We start from the raw sequence: 17,712 nt of genomic DNA, 5'->3' as shown, positions 1-17,712 counted from the left end.
GCTGTCGGGCCTGGAATTGATTAGGTCTTTCAACGCCATCTGAAATGAAAAAACAAGCACAGGCAACATTATGACATTTTTAATTACATGTACATATGACTTTTTATGACATTTTTAATGACATATTATACTGACTTTTTATGATATGTTTAATAACATATTATACTGACTTTTTATGATATTTTAATTACATATAATAGTGACTTTTTATGACATTTTAACAACATATTATACTGACTTTTTTTTTATCTCTTTCTCTCTCTCTCTCTCTCTCTCTCTCTCTCTCTCTCTCTCTCTCTCTCTCACACACACACACACACACACACAAACACACACGGTCATCTAAGATGGCAGCAATGATTATAGACAACAGGTCGCTTCCTTCTCAGCCTCTAAATGCCCATGGACCACAAGCATTTAGAGGCTTTTAGAGGCTATTGGAGACGATCTGTCAACTGTCTCCAATAGCCTACATCAACACTTTTCTTTTTATCTTCATGACGTTATAGCAAGTCTTTCCGATATATTTATTTTAGTGCTGTCAATCGACGACAAGTCAGCTTAGTCCTCCTTTACATTCAGCCCGTTACGGAGACAGACCAGTCTGTTTGCATTGACAGAGGACAAAGCAGCACACGCCACATCTAGTGTCTCTCACACAGACAAATTACCGGGATAATTAAAAAAAAAAAACTCCTCGGTGATCGCTCGCCACGATATTTCATAATTAACGCAAATATTAACGCGTTAATTTGGACAGCACTAATTTATTTACATTCATTCATATCACTGTTACAGTTAGCAAAGTTTGATATAGCCAACAAATAGCTTAAAACAAATGTAGATAATTTTCTTTTGTCTTTTCTTTTTTAAAGCTCTGGGCACAGCCTGGGCAACATATCCTACACTTTATCAATATAAATTATCTATCGGCAATTAAACTTCAACTAGCAAACATTGAGAAGAAGAACAGCACCTACCGTCTTCCTTATCGTCTTCTTTCCTCCTACTGATAAATCACTTGAGTCTTCAATCAGAATTCTGATTCTTCCCGCCACTGAAGCCTTTGTTATCACCGACAGTAAAATACACGCACACACTCACTCTCTCTCTGTTTATGTTTATTTGCCAATCACTGTCAGCTTTGTCCACTTATGTCCAATCAAAAACATTCAGACAGTTGTTGCTATGCCCCAGCGGTGAGATCAAAGTTATTCAGGAAGCATCTTTCTGGCATAGGAACAGTGCAGAGACGCCTGTACAGCGGCTCTATCCACGGTGCTGAAACACATACCTTTACTGCTCCTGCGAGATGCTCACGGAATACCTTTGATCTCACCGCTGGGGCATAGCAACAACTGTCTGAATGTTTTTGATTGGACATAAGTGGACAAAGCTGACAGTGATTGGCAAATAAGCATAAACAGAGAGAATGAGTGTGTGTGTGTGTGTGTGTGTGTGTGTGTGTGTGTGTGTGTGTGTGTGAGTGAGTGAGTGAGTGAGTGAGTGAGTGAGAGAGAGCCAAAAACTATGAGCTGGAATTTCTCTGACACTGGTGTCACCCCAGGCATGTACAAAATAATATAATAAACAGTTTTTTCGGACGCCGAGACCATCACTATGTCTAAGGAGTTTGTTTCGGCCGACATTGTGAAAAAGTTTTGTGCAAAGTTATGGCCAACAATTATGAATTGAAAAGGTAAATTTCGTTAGATACAATCATTTTTTAAATTTAGGAAATGATTACATTCATCTCTTTTCAGTAAAATTTGACTGCTGAGATGTTGTTGAAGTAGTTGATGTGCGGATCTCACGTGTCGAATATGATCCATTATTTCTTTTCTCACTTAATTTTATAAACACATTGAGACCTGCCATATAATCTCTAATTTCTAAATAGCCCTCCGAGGGGGAGGAAAACCGTGCTGAATGAAGTGCCTGACGCACGATACAAAGAGAAGTGAAAGTTCAGCAAAATGAAGCATAAACAACATGTTTTACGTTATTAGTGAACTACAAATGTCTGTAAAACATAATGGGACTGCATAGGTGCCGACTTGGGTTAAACAGTGTAATATAAGGTCTGATGGAATCATATTGTGAAGAGACTGCGTGTTCCACATGGCTACTTAATATTCACGTCAATGGATGACGTGATCATGATGCCTGCAGGCAGCGTAAACTTAGCTAATGTGTATATGATGCACCTGAATGTTAGAAATGCAATATGTAAAATAAACGTAACAACAAATAGCAAGTTAAGAACACACCTGGACATTGTTTTTACATCACAGCTGATGCGTCTGGACATGGCTGTTACACAGGAGGTCTGTGTGTTTTAACTGTAGCAGATTGCTGTTGTTTTCGGGTGATTTAAGGAGATAAACAGAATTAGCCTTCAAAATACTCCTTACCGCATCTCAAAAACAAAAAAACAACAAAAAAAGGAAAAATAATAAAGTAGCAAGTTCTGCTCGCCCGCCGGCTAAGCTGATCAGGATGCTCGAACAAAACATGAAAATATTATTTTTAACATAAAGCAGCAAGCAAAAGCAAAATGCCCCAAAGAAAAATACAAACTATGGCCCAAACCTTACCCATACAGTTCAAACCAAACCGTGGCGCACGACACACACAAAGCCCCCCCACGCTACACGATAGTAACACCGGCGGCACTCTTCCATTCACAAACTTTCCCGAGTTTATTCACAACCTCTGGACATCCGACCGGCGCGCACGGACAACGAGCCCCCACATTTTTTCACGACCCGGCTCTAGGCAGGACAAATACAATGAAACGTACGGACAGAATAAGAGATTAACAGATTTATTAACCAAAGAAATGTTACAACAAAACATAACCAAACAAAAGAACACAAAGGAAACACGAGCAGCTGCAGCGGAGCTGCGCCCAGCTCTCCCTCTGGAACCAAGTAAGGCAAGCAAGAAAAGGGAGGACCGCCACACTCAAATACACCTGGGGACTGGCCAGGCCCACACCGGTGTCAGAGCACCATCCCACCAGTCGATCTGCAGACAGACATACAAAGACAAAGACAGGCAAAGACAAATACAACCACACAACAGGTCCTACTGGCAGTAACCAGTCAAAAAGTTTGGACACGCTTTTCTCATTCACCTTTGACTGGTAGCTTACTGCGCGTAAAATTACGCACGGACATACAGTAAGCCTACCAGCTAATGCATAGTGAAGGCATCATGATCACGTCATCCATCGACGTGAATATTAAGTAGCCATGTGGAACACGCAGTCTCTTCACAATATGATTCCATCAGACCTAAGGCATTACGGGGGACAAGGCATTGCTCCCACACATGGCACTGATTGGCTAATCGTCGGCGTTCATTGGCTAGTCTGTATGTCTGACAGAGAAACAACAGTTTCATGGCACAGTCACCTGAAGAGTTTATGATGTTGTATATGGTATCATTGTAATCCCTTACCATCTAAATATATGGGTAGACATCACCTATTCTGTGTTTTCATGTTTGGTTCAGGAGATATGATACAAAATGAATAATTTGATTATGGCAAAAAGTAAAATGACCGCAATGGCCAGGGGTTTTTGCAACGTAATTTTCATAATTGGTCACACATTTTGAACAAATATTAATCAGACAGTGGATTTCAATATAAATATGTTTTAATTATATACAATTATATTATCTCGAATAAACAATTATGTAGTTGTAGTATCAGCAGCAATAAATTAATATCATATCAACAGTATAATATACAAACAAGACTGATACAATGTTCACTTAGAAAAACAACTTCTAATGTATTTGTGTAATCTGTATTACTTCAATACAATTGCAGCACAAATCGTAAAATCATTCAATAAATCATAAATTAAACACACAATTATGAATACAAAGTAGCACAAAACATGAACGAATACTTTCATTTTGTTTCATTTCATTCAGAATGAATGATATTTTCAGTATGCAAATATATTATATATTCAATTGAACTATGAATTGGAAATTTGTGGTTGGTGTGCCCGCGTATCATAATAATAACAATGCCGATATTATAAAAAACAGGAGAGAGGGAGATGTTTTGGTCCGAGAGGCTGAGTTTCCGTTACGCGTGCCATCCGCCTTTGATCTGACGTCAGATGTGACGGGACAATCTATATAGATATAAATTCACGTGTTGATTCAATGAGTTGCATTAAATAGTGTTTGTTGTGATTATTTATTGCATTTAAATGTGTCTGGAACTGTGGAAACCTGCCTGTGAGGTCTCGGTGACGTGTGCGCACTGCGCGCCGTCAGCCAAACTTCCACTCCGCCAGCTGTGATTCGCATTGAATGAATGGACTTTATTGACGCCTTGCGCCGAGAGTAGACCAGGTTGGAGCTGGCGAGCTTTCAGCGCAGTCTCAGCGAGGCTTTTTGCCACGAAACTTCCGCTACGCCAAGCTGAATCTGTGACGCCTCCCCCTGCTGCGCCGCCACACCCATCTTGGCGCAGGCGATCCACCAAACTGCCAAACTGACCGTACGCAAGGCTGCCGGGTCGAAACTTGCATTACACCGGCTCCGCCACCCTGCGCCGCCCTGCGCTGCGCCACGAAACTAGAGCCCAAAGTCTTAATCTGCATTCACACCATCGTGCTGCAACTGCCTTGGCCACTGCATACCTCAGCACTGTGAACTCTGGGCAGCAGTGTGAGTTCACTGTCACCGTAATCAAAATGGCCTGCCCTCTGCCGCCTCCCCTCGTTGAAATGACTGGAGGTGCTGAGTTACTATGTAGTGGTGTGGAAGCCCCTTTCGGGTTTGATTTTGCCTACATGTTGGAGACACTTCAACTAACCATAAGGAAACTCAAATAAACCTTTGGCTGCACTTTGATGGCAATTCACTAAATATATGAGGATAACGTGAATTGGGAATCATTTCATTTATTCCATGTAGGCCCCCTTTTAACTCAAAGAAACAAATAAAACTTAAAATCACATTCAATTAGAATACAGAATTTGATAAACAATGTATCCGAGGATAGACTGGCAGTTAGATCATTAAAAAAAAAAAAAAATTAAAAAGATAAAAATAAAATAAAAAATACATAGAAACTGTAGTTTGCAAACCCAAAAAACCAACAGTGCCTAAACAGAAATTGTTTTCAAATAGTTTCAGGGCTCAACAATATATATTATCACCATCAGTAGCACAGGGTTTGTGCGGTATATGTAAAGGATGCAGTATTGGGTAACTAACATCTGTCCACATCCTTCTTTCACCTACTAATTGTTTTTTATGATAAGCACAGTACAGAAATAATAATTTGTTGATCAAGACCTTTCGTCAAGATTCCTGGGTAAATATTACGGATACAATGTGTCAGGATTGGGCAGTGACATCACATATGTCATGTCTAAAAACATTGTTATCATCAACACAGCTTTGTATATAAAGTGTAATTTGTTTGACAATGATAAAAAAACACAATTTCAATGATGGATGATATTGTTAAGCCCTACCTTTAAAGGTTTTTCACATGGTGGTTAGACCGAGGCTAATACCCCCAATAGTTTATGGCTTCTATTCCTGGTTAAATAAAGGTTAAATAAATTAAAATAAAAAAATAAATAGCTGCAGCAGCTCTGGACTGACAGTCATGTCAACACTGTAATTTCACTTGTGTGTTATCTCAATATTTAGCTCAGTTTACTGAGCCTCACTGAAATGCAGGTTGTGTCCTTGACTTTGAAGGAACATGGGGTTAGAGTCACTTGTGTGACTTCAGGTCAGAAGACAAGCATGGGAACATTTGTTTACCAATTAAATCTTTAGACGAGGCTCATTTAACCAAGTCATGTGTTGTGGGCCTTCTGGAGACAAAACCTTCAGCTTTAATTCCACAGTCAGATACTGTGACAGCTTTTCAGTTCGGTTTAGAATAGCCCAAGGCTAAGGATACACATGTGAAAATCCTCTAACAAACCTACCAGCTGAAACCCCACACTAATGATCACTTAAATAATATATAATAAAACACATGTCTTCTCTTTCAGGTTAATTAGTTTAGATGCATATAACATCTGAACTAACTGACAACTTTCCCCCTTCATCTGTCATTAATCTGTCAGAAAAGAGCGAAAGGGAAAGATGACATGAAAAATAAATAAATAAAATAAAAGATATTAACTGTGGTGAAATATAAAAAAACAACATACATTGTTTGAATCACATAAGAAAGAGATCAATAATAATAATGATAGGAATAATAACAAATAGGTGTCCTACTATTGAGAGAGGTAGTCATTCTGTCCATGGATCAGTCGTGTATGCTGTTGTTTGTTGAATCTGTCCAAATTGTCAGTGGAGCACAGTGTCAGTGTGGAGATGTAAAGGGCTGTAACATGATGACCTTTCACATGTCCAGTGGCTGTAGGACTGCTTCTGCCAGGTATCTGGCCAGTGTTTGTGTGAGGACAGCATCACGGTAGACATGGAGGAGGAAAGGCCTTAAAGGGAAGAGCAGACAGAAACTTTATTCCTCCCATTCCTTTAGTTGTTAATGCAAACAGCACACACAAACAGTAATGAAACAGTATGTTTGCTTGTTGTTTAGTCAAATAGGGATCCTGTTCTAAAGGAGTAAAAAAATGTTACCTTTAGTTGTTTAGCCTGATGCTGCACCCAGCAGGAAGTGTGATGACAGTGATGACTGATCTGATCTTCCCTACAGCAGCACACCCGATCACTTTCCAAGGATCAACAGTAGTTAGGCTCTACTGAAGTCAACTGTGCACAGCAATGGATGCACATGTGGTGACGTGGAGATAGGAGGATAGCGCAGGTCCTGATAACAGAAAACATAAAGTTATTGTCATAAACTGAAGACTGTGAAACAAAACGTGTTCAGAAGTTACAAAACAGACATTAATAAAATACCTTGAACACTGCTGCCATTTCACTCAGAGAGGTTTATGAAGGCTTCATGATGTTCAGCTTCTTTCACATGTTGAGCTCTCTGTGCAGTCCTGAGTGTCTCCACTCTAACTGTGAAGTGGAGGGATCACAGAGGAGGAATGAGAATGACAACATTATACTCAACAATGTTATCCAAACTGTTGCATTAATACAAAGTAAATACATGAATGTACACTATTGAAAGAGAATATCAGATATACAACAACAAGAAAACAATACCTTATAGTCTGTTGTGAAGAAACCTCAGCACTGGCAGGTGGAACACAGGTCTGTGGTCCAGCAGTGACGGTCCACTGTTGATGCTGCTGCAGCATCTGGTCTGTGGCAGCATGATGTCCTGGTTGATGATCCAGTATCTCAGAGCCAGAGTGATGGTGAGGCAAAGACGGGCAGGTGTTATCTCATCCTCTGCTTTAAAGAATGACTGGGATTGGCAGGAAGTAGAAGGTGTCTCTTGCAGTGATGGTCCGCTGACAGTGGACAGAGTTAAGATGCTGCTGCAGCATCTGTCTTGTGGCTGCATGTCTTGGTGGATGTGAGCTGGTCCTCACAGTGCTGAAGGGTGTGAGGCTGAAGCTGGTGTTGTCATAGAGGAGACAGGAGAACTGTGTCTCTCGTCCAGGGGAAAGTAAACTTACATGAGTTATAGTCTCTAACAAGAAACTGGGTGGGATGATAATGTGGAGTTTCAGCTGGTAGGGATCACTAAACCAGAGAGCAGGTGTTACATTAAGAACACCTACTTTCTGATTTCTACACTAAGTGTTAGCAGCTGTATACAATGCTGTATACAGCTGCTGAAACAGTTTTGACCTGTGCATTCATCATCCCTGACCCGACCCCCCCACCCAGATGAATGCACAGGTCAAAATGCATTGGCAATATAGCTCATAACAACATATCTGAATATCTGAGTTATCTGAAAAGAAATTATGTATTATCCAATATTCTCAAAACTTACGATTACCAAACAAAATGTTATTTTACTTACATGTGACAGCATACTTAGCTTCCCTTTACATAGCCACTTTACATAGATAAACCGGACCAACAACAATATGGTTATCTAAAAAACAATCACATGATGCTCAGTGGATTTTTGTTCTACCTGACAGTTTTCAGACCTGTGGTGGAGAGAAATTGGGTCCTGCAGCAACAAAGAGGCCTTGCATGTCAGTTTCTCATAGGCTCGTTACAGAAGTCATACCAAGTGTTGAGGAGATCCTCTGGTCCGCCCTCCCTCCCTCCCAGCCTCAGAGAGACTGAGGCAGCCTGGCAAGGTGTTGAAGCCTGGCTGCTCAGAGGATACTCCTCATTATGGACCATTGTATTTGTCATTTAAATCTCTGTAAGTCATATTTTCTACATTGTTCTGAGTAAACATAGCATCACAATATACTCTTTTTGATTTTATCATTGCACATTTCAATAATTTACTCTTTAAAACTAAGCTGTGTTATTAATACATTTATCACTCACTTACTTCACTATGTTAAAGTTCCATCACAAATTCTTTGACTTTTTCTTGATCCTTAAAACTCACCTGACATATTATGGGCTGTTAGAGGACATGACACAGTAGACAGGATTGTGATAACTGTAATAACTTTTCATCACGCCAGATTGGAGACAACGCTGTGGTTGAGAGATGAGAATGAGGTCGAGCAGTGTGTTCTTCTCTGTGGTTGCACCATTGATCAGTTGTGTAAATCCATGGGACTGAAACAGCTCAAGGATCGGCTTACTGGCGTTGGATAGGAGATTCTCGTTGAAGTCACCACACACAATTATGTTGTTACAGTCCATGATCTCAAGTGAGTCCAACAGGCTTCCCAGGTTTGACAGGAAAGATGTCACACTGTAGTCTGGAGGTCTGTACACAGCTGCAATCAGCACACTCACTGGGGCTTCAACTTTCAGAGCTACGAACTCAAGGTCAGTTACATTATGTACATACTGTTTTTCATGCACTTGAATGTGGTTTTTCACATAAACAGCAACTCCACCACCTCTTCTGTTGGCCATCTGTGGTACATTTGTGTAGGACACGTGTCTGTTGCGTTTGAACATGGTGTAACCCTCTAAATGGAGACTGTCTGCCACAAAGGAGCCTTGTAGGTGAGTTTCTGTGAGACACAAAACATCTGCAAGACACAGTTCATGATGGCTCTTGATGTCATTGACATGAGCTGGGAGTCCCTCTGTATTGTGATGAATAATGGTCATTGTTTCAGGTCCACTCAATGTATGTTTGATCTGAAGAAGAGGCATCATGTCGTCCAAGTTGACTTGTCTCATAGTTTGCAGGGCTCCAGTGATTTGTGGGTTGGCGTATATTTTACTCTCATCCATATCCAGAATGTGCAGTCCACTGAGAGAGGTCACTCTGCTAACAGCTACATAAGCCATGCCAGGTTCAAAAATGTGTTTCAGTGAGACCACAGCTGATGTCCTTGTCATACCTTGGACCTTTTGAATTGTACAAGCAAATGCCAGTTTAATAGGAAACTGTCTGCGTACCACTCCTTTCTGTTTCAGATTCTCCTCGGCTCTCTCAATGTACACTAGATTGTCTGGTCCACCTGGTGCTTTATTACGGTAATCCCTTCCAGCTGTTTCATCATCCATCTTGAGCCCAAGCATAGTGACATGTGTGACACCATTTTGTTCAGAAGTTATTACCCTGACCAGAGTAGAGAAAGATCCATTCACCAATCCTTGAGACACGTCTATGTTTCTGGTGAGCATGACACGAGCACCCTCAGCAACGTTTAGAGTATCTGGTAACTCATTTCTGTTTCCTTTATATGCTTTGGCTTGTCGTGCCATTCTGCCAGTTCGTGGGTCCTTCTTGTAGTCATCTGCATCAATGTTGGTGATATGAGAATGGAGCAGAGCTAATGTTGTTGAGTTGTGTGAATCAACTTGTTTATTAGTTGCAAAAATGTGCAGTACATCATTTGGACAAAGTGCTGGTTCAGTGACGGCCTGTGACAGCAGAGCTCTGTCTGATTCAGACAAAACACGTGACTTTTCTTTCACTCGGATCCTGTTCAACATCTCTGCAAAGGCAACATTATCCTTCTGACGCATAATCTCAGTCAGAGTGATCATCTGAAAGTGTTCCTGCCAAAGGTCAAGCTCACAGGGGTCATACACACACAGAGGTTTGGACTGTCTCACTGGTGGAAGCTGATAAAAGTCTCCTACAGCTATGACTGACATTCCTCCAAAGGGTCTCTGACTGCCTTTGATCTGTTTGAGTCTAGCATCAACATAGGCAAACAGGGGCTTTGACACCATGGACACTTCATCAATGATGAGGATTTCAGCATTCAACAGGTCAGATCTGACTTCATCCAGTTTATTGCCAAGTCCTTGAAATGGAGGTTTTAGGCTTCTGGGCAGCTTGAGAAGAGAGTGCAGTGTTGTTCCTGAGATGTTAAAAGCAGCAGTTCCAGTGAAAGCAGTCAGCAGGACAGTAGGGTTTGATATGTCAGCCTCCTCAGCACGTCTCGGCAGCTTGCACAGTATCTTAGAGGACTCAGAGTAGATGCATTTAATGAGATGTGACTTTCCTGTTCCAGCACCACCATTGATGTATAAAAAGAACTGCTCTGGATTAAGGCCACAGACTCGTTTCACACACCAGTCTCTCACTGCATAGAATACACAGGCTTGTTTCTGGTTCAGATTCTGATACATCTGTCGTAACAGTGTGGGGTCTAATGCAGGGGACTCTCTGATGGCTCTGGCTTCAGTGACAGCATTAGCCTGATTTATGTACTCTGGGACATTCTCTTGTTCATTTTCATGATCTGGCTCTCTTGACTCCAGCTCTTCAACACACTCCAACCTCACTACTTCAGATTCTGGCGCCAGATTACACCATTCATCAATCACACCTCTGTTCTGCTCATACTCTTCAACTGCATTCTCAATCTGCTCACTGTTTTTCTCACATTTGTCTCTGTTTCGTTTCACAATGTGTTTGACATATTCGGGATGGTCGGAGCCTGAGAGTTGGACACAGCCACTGTTGTAGAAGGACTCATATGTGGGGAAGTACGGCCTTTTCAGTTCCTGCTCTGATCGGTGAGGAATGTACAGTTTCAGTAATGTGCCATAATACTTGTCAGGATATTTTTCCTGTGATGTGCGGTGATATCTGATGATAGCAGGCTTATCCTTTTTCCGCCTTTGCACAAATCCCATCTCATTCAGGAGGGGCAACACATCTTTCCCTTTTGTCTGCTGGCCATAGACAATCCTGCAAGTCGCTGCAAAATCAGCCAAACACATCTCCTCATACTCTGGTGTTTCAGGTCTGGCTTTGTATTTGTCAGTCAAAGACGTCATCCACACATCTGCACATTCTGATGTTGTGTTCCCCAGGAACGAGAGGGGACGACTCATTTTCAATGCGTTGTCATCAGTCGGTATGAATATGACACCACGGGAACACTTTTTCATGTTAATGCCACATGCACGGGTCACACACTCCTGAGCACTGACCTCTCGCTTTTTTGAGTATGCCTGCATGATTTCCCTCATTTCATCACATTCGTTGACATGGTCTCTGTTGGAGTTCTCAATGACTGTTTTGAGGTACTCGGACATTCCACCTTCTTTCTTGGTTATGTACTCTGTGAGATACACAATGCATCCGTGTGCGTTCAGTATGTACTGTATGTCGATATTTGCATCCCAGGCTTCTAGCAAAAACGGATTATATCCATTTACCCAGCAGTCTTTTGGGTCACGTTTCAGTATCACTGCACTGGATTTGTTCATGAGGTCGAGGCATCGTTCATACTCAATGTGTGTTAAATCGCATCGAGCCAGGAGCTGCTCTAAACTCAGGGAGGCTGTTTGAGGTTCATTCAACAACAAGTTCAGTGGTCTGAGCTTTTCTTTTGCTAGTTCCACGAGCAGTGGATCAAATTCCTCATCAGGTCTCGTTATCATGGTGTCTCTGACAGGTGGTTTGGGAAATCCAAATCTGCATCCAGAGCTGCGAGTCTTGAAACATGTCTTTGAGTGGTTTTTGCTGTGCATTTGCAGTTCTGTGACTTGTTTGTACAGTTCAGGTTGTTTATGTGGGTCAGGCAGCTGAGCTGTGATGTATTTGGACACAAAATCCAACACCGTCTGATCATCATCCTCATCAAACACAGGTGCACCTTCTATCCAAACGAGGCAGTGAATGTGTGGGCTTCCTCTGTGCTGAAACTCAACTCTGTAAAAGTAGTCAACAACTTTGCCGATGGGCTGTGCAGGAGACAAGATGACATCTCTGAATAACGCCTCAACACGCTTATCAAACATGCGCATGGCTGTCACAGGATTGCTTCGCAGGATCTCACACTTTGCTGACCAGTCCAGACTTTCAAAATCCACATCTTCACCTTGCTGCCTTTTTATTGCTTCGATCACCTCAGGCCAACGCATTTCAGCTGCAGAGAATGTACAGAAGAAAGTGGGCTTTCCCAGCTGTCTGATCATGGCAAAGAGATCTTTGGTCGTTTTCTCCCAATAGGCTGGTGTTCCTCTCAGTGGCTGCATGAATCTGACTGCATCTCTGTTTCTCACCAGTCTCTCAACCTCTCGTTTATCTTGCAACATTCCTGATGTGATTTTTCGTCCATCTCTGGTCAAAGGTTTTCCTTTACGTAACTGTATTGTCATGCTAGAAGTAGCCAAGTGTATTTCAGTCACAAACTGTGCAAAGAACAGGTAATTTGTGTCTCTGGCAAAACGTCCATCATTGCAGAAGAGCCTCGCTTTGAAATAACCGCTGGGTGTCACTTTAATAGGTCTCTGTTCATCCAGTGTGTTTTGACCGGTAGGGAACTGAACAGGGAAAGCCATGGCCTCCAGTTTAGGTGTTCTGAAAAAGCTGACTGGACTGTTTCTTTCAGCGGGGGCAACAGAGTAGATTCCTTCACTAAAAGATAATATTTCCTCTGCAACATCACATGGCTGAAGGCATGATTCCAGAGCAAAACCACCATTAGGCATGTCACCTTCCTGCTCATCATCAGCTCTCTGCTCCTTTGGTTGTTCACCATCACCGGACAACATGTCGACATCCTGTTCATTTTCAGGCTCATGTTCTGCCTCACACAGTGCATCAGTCTCACACCTGTCCATTTCCATTAAATCAGCTTCATCATAATCATCATCCTCCATTGTTGCATTCTCATCATTGTCATCGTCCTCATCAGGAAGTGTTGGGTCACATAACTCTGCCTCATCTCTGATAGTAATGTCTTGATACTGTGGGTGGATCTGTTTGAGTTTATGCAGCGCCTGCACTAGTTTAGACCAGGTAACAGTCTGAAACAGCTGATGACCTCTGTAACACAATCGTCTCTTCAGTTTCACTCTCATGACCTGAGACTCACCTCTCAGTCTGGGTAAGGCTTCCACTGTTTCCTGAACCTCCGAGGGAACACATATGACATTACCACGTATTAGATTCTGTCTGCCTTTGGGAAGAGGAATAATCTTGGCAAATGCTATGCACTTGGCTATGAGATGTCTCTCCAGTATGTTGAGATCACACAGTTCAGATGGAATATCAGCGAGCTGTAAGTTGTTAGCAACAGCGAGGCTTGGCATATTTCCATTTTTAAGGTGATTATGACAGGTGTGACAGATCCACTCTCTCCTTCTCTCATCAGGCATCTTACACTGTTGTTCATCTCTGCAGTCAGCATCACAAACATGAACATACTTTCCAGTCAGGCATCGAGCAACCATGTGTGGATTTCTGGCATAATTTGACCTTTTGCAGAGACGTACTTGGTTTTGAAAAGAAGCTTTATGGCAGACAGTGCACACATAAGTGGGACCGTTCTTTATTTGTGATCTGAACATCTTTATGGCCTCTTTGATCAAAGAGTTGTCATCCTCTGTCTCACATGTTGGTCTGTTCATCTGTCTGTATTTATTTTTTCATTTTCATGGCACATCTCATGTTCTGCATACTCCTGAACGCAAGATTGTTCTTGTACCTGTCTCGCATCCGTTTTCTCATTAGTTGTCTGTGTCTTTCCCTGAAGGATTTGTCGTTTCTATATCTTGTTCGGATATAAGATTGCTGTCTCTTTCTGAAGGCCACATTCTCTATGTATCGACTGGTTATGTAATTTTTTCGTTTCTCTCTGAAGTTAAAATTATTTTTATATTGGTTGGTAATAAATTGTATTTGCTTCTTTCTGAAGTCAGCATTCTCCCTGTATCGATTGCTGAGGAATCGTTTCTGTCTCTCTCTGAATTCAGCATTCTCCCTGTATCGATTGCTGAGGAATCGTTTCTGTCTCTCTCTGAATTCAGCATTATCCCTGTATCGATTGCTGAGGAATCGTTTATGTTTCTCTCTGAATTCAGCATTCTCCCTGTATCGGGCTCTTATATAATTTATTTTCTGTTTTCGTAATTCAGAGTTGTTTCGATAGCAATTAGTAACAAACTCTTGTTTTCTTTGTCTGAATTCTTCATTAGAATATTTCCTGCTTGAGTCAGATTTTTTCTTTGCTTTAAATGTCTCATTTGAAGCATACTTTTCCCTCTCTTTCCTCTTTTGATTCTCCTTTCTCTGTGATACCTTTTCAGAGCGCATTAGCCTCCTCTTATATTTTCTCCTTTGCTCTTTACCAAGTTTTTTCAGTATACGCGAGATGTCATGTGTGATATTATCACTGGCCACAGTATTTATCAATGGAGCAGATAAGTTTGACTCACTGTGAGGGGCATCATGGGATGTGACAATGTTAGTGGACACTCCCTGTAATATGTTAACAGAGACATCACTGGCATCACGGTTTACCTTTGCAGCAGAGTTTGGGTCATTCAGCAGAGCATCATGTGATCTGACAGAGTTCAAGTTGAACTGGCTCAATGGTTCTGGTTCAGTTTCCATATCAGTGGATACCTCATGTACAATGATATCAGTGACAACAGTGTTTATCTTTGCAGCACTCTTGTTTTGAGGAGCATCATCCAGCAGAGCAGTTGAAACAGCAGCAGCATGAGTTGTAGGTTGACTCTCTCTGTCTGGGATATTCTGAAGGATGTCTGTGTTCACATCGTAAAACTTCACAGGCTTCAACTCATAGTTACTGGAGGACTGTGCGCCTGACATTCTGTGACACTTCATGAGCCTGTCAATCATATCACTGAGACGTGTGAATGTTACCATGACAGCAGTACCAGGAGTGAGTGAACCCGGGGGGAGTGGCAAACCTTTAGCTGTTCTGGAGTGGGGGTCAAAAAATCCAAACCTGCCTGACCTGGTTCTGAATACTGCAATACACAACAGTCTCATCATCAGTAAACCATACTGCACTTCTGATAACAAGCAGCTCAGTCCTGCCTAAAGGTCCAGATAACTGTCTACAGCTCCAGGTAAAGGGTCTCCAAATGTGCCGTATCTGGAAAGTTGTGTCATGTCCACATAATGTATACACCTGCGTGCAGGAACTTCATCAGGGAGCTCATCTGTAGTCAGATAGATGTCATCATGGTTTAGCCTTTTCCTCACCTCTGAGTACATCACATTACCCTTATCCAAAACAAGGTCCAGGTCTGCTCTGGTCAGGTTTTCATTCTCATGAAGGAATGCAAGAAAGGTCAGTGAGTTACAGGTACACTGCTTATTTCTGTTTATGCCAAATCTACTGGAAGCCTGGCTGCGTGATGCACACACATGTCTTACAGAAGGCTGATGTCCCAGGTTTACTGCATGAGAAGGTCCTGCAACACATCGTTCATCTCTATGATGTCCTGGTTTTACGATGTCAGCAGAAGATACCTTTGGTACACTTGTCTCATCACTTTGACCTCTGTGGTTTACCTGGGTCACATTAGAAGGTTCTGCTACACATGAGTCATTACTGGGACATCCTCTCTTGATAACATCAGCATAGGATACCTGTGGTACAGATGATGTATCATGTTGACCTGCCTGTTTCACACTTTGAACATGAGATGCTGCAGACATGTTTACTTCTCCACTGCTCTGAGGACCATCACATTCTGCTTCTTTAGTTGGTTCACAGGGAAACTTGTTTGACCTCTGCCAGCGCAGGCGTGCAGCTTGGGAATTCTTATTTTTCTTTGGCATTGTTTTAATGCTCCAAGACCACTATATTTTCTGTTATTTATTTTCTACACACCAAGATATTAAACCCAATATGAATGAACAGTTAATGTCACAGGTTGAGAATAAAGAAAAACCTGTGCCTGCTTAAAGTAATCAAGAGCACTTAGGATGACAAATTAACTCACTGAAAAGAGTTAACGTTTCAAAACTATTCTTTTTATAACTATTAATCAAAGGAACAGACTTAACTGTGGCCAAAAAGCCTGTGGAAATATATGTAATATATAACACTATCAAGAGATCTGTATTAATGTTCAAATTCAATGTACTGAGAATGTGATCGTAGCTTTATATTTATTTTTGTGATACAAATAACTTAACTTAACTAAACACTTAATGTCAAATTCAATGACACAAGCTCAGTTAAATTCCTCAAACAGTCTGAATATATTCAGGTTTATATATATATATAAACTATGATCAAATAATCCACTTGGTTGATGAATTACAGTATATGAGGGGTTAAACAACAACAAAGCACTTATATAGCTTACTGATGCAAACAGGTCTTTATATGTGAATCAGGAACAATGCATATAATTCGGTGTTACTTGTACTTATTTACACCAGTTGAGTAAAACTGATTGTGGCCAGTGAATTATGAAGATATCTGCAATCAAAACTTTTGGGTACACACCTGCAGAGCAAAATGTTCAGTAACAACTACACTTCTTAGTGTAAATATGGACTTTCACTTCAATCTTATTTCTTGTTTTACAAGAACACTGTTATCTTTAATTTCTTCCTTACAACAATTATATATTTGAATATGTACAAGATTGGGGAAAAAAAGTCTTTAGTCCAATGTTTGTGTTCTGTATTAATTAGAAAATAAGGAAATTATAGCTGTAAATCAATTCAATGTAACTATATAATATTTTTGTTCAAATTGGCTTCAAAATAGAGATGAAATCACTAATCAAATTTCAATATCAATATGGACTAAGATAGACAAAACCTCTCTATAGAAATTGTTGTCTTAGGACTGTTGATATGTAGATTTCCGTTCCTACAGGTTTCTAAACAGAATACATTTAATTTAATATGTAAATTCAGTTCTTTAAAATATCTTGTCAAATCTGGGGAAATGATATTCAATGTGAAAACACTGACACTAAAGAAGATATATTATGCTAATCACAATGCTATTGCTGATTTCAACCCACCTAAGTTTCAATAAAGCTTTGTAATTTTTTTGTAGTAATCCACTAGAGACTGGTGAATTAAACTTTGAAGACTTTCCTTAATTTAATGCTAAGGCAACAGTATTTAGTGTAAGAACTAGTGTAGAAACAATTTAAGACCAAAACACTAACAATTATATTGTTAATATCAATGCTATTTAAATGTGTAAATCACAGAATATACAATTTTAATATTTTCCACTTATAATGCTCCAAAATGCAAACAATAAATATCAGCTATGATCTGTCCTGATCCTCAAGTGTTTGAACTTACCAGCAGAGAATAACTGAATGCTAGACTAGATGTGTTTTCAGTGTTTGATATATATTCAGTAATAGATATATATTTATATATCAAGGTTTATATTGAATATGAGGACTACAGTTGTT

The 17,712-nt window shown here is 40.7% G+C and overlaps 1 long non-coding RNA gene across 1 annotated transcript in view; it reads right to left on the bottom strand.

The window, feature by feature from the left end:
* Window positions 1-17,712, bottom strand: part of LOC311011713 — a 354,053-nt gene that overhangs the window by 52,700 nt on the left and 283,641 nt on the right. The window lies entirely within an intron of this gene.

Source organism: Eutrigla gurnardus, assembly GCF_963514095.1.
Source record: "Eutrigla gurnardus genome assembly, chromosome: 4".
Classification (NCBI taxonomy): Eukaryota; Metazoa; Chordata; class Actinopteri; order Perciformes; family Triglidae; genus Eutrigla; species Eutrigla gurnardus.
Note: the sequence above shows the minus strand (reverse complement) of the source record. Positions and strands in the feature narration are given on the sequence as shown.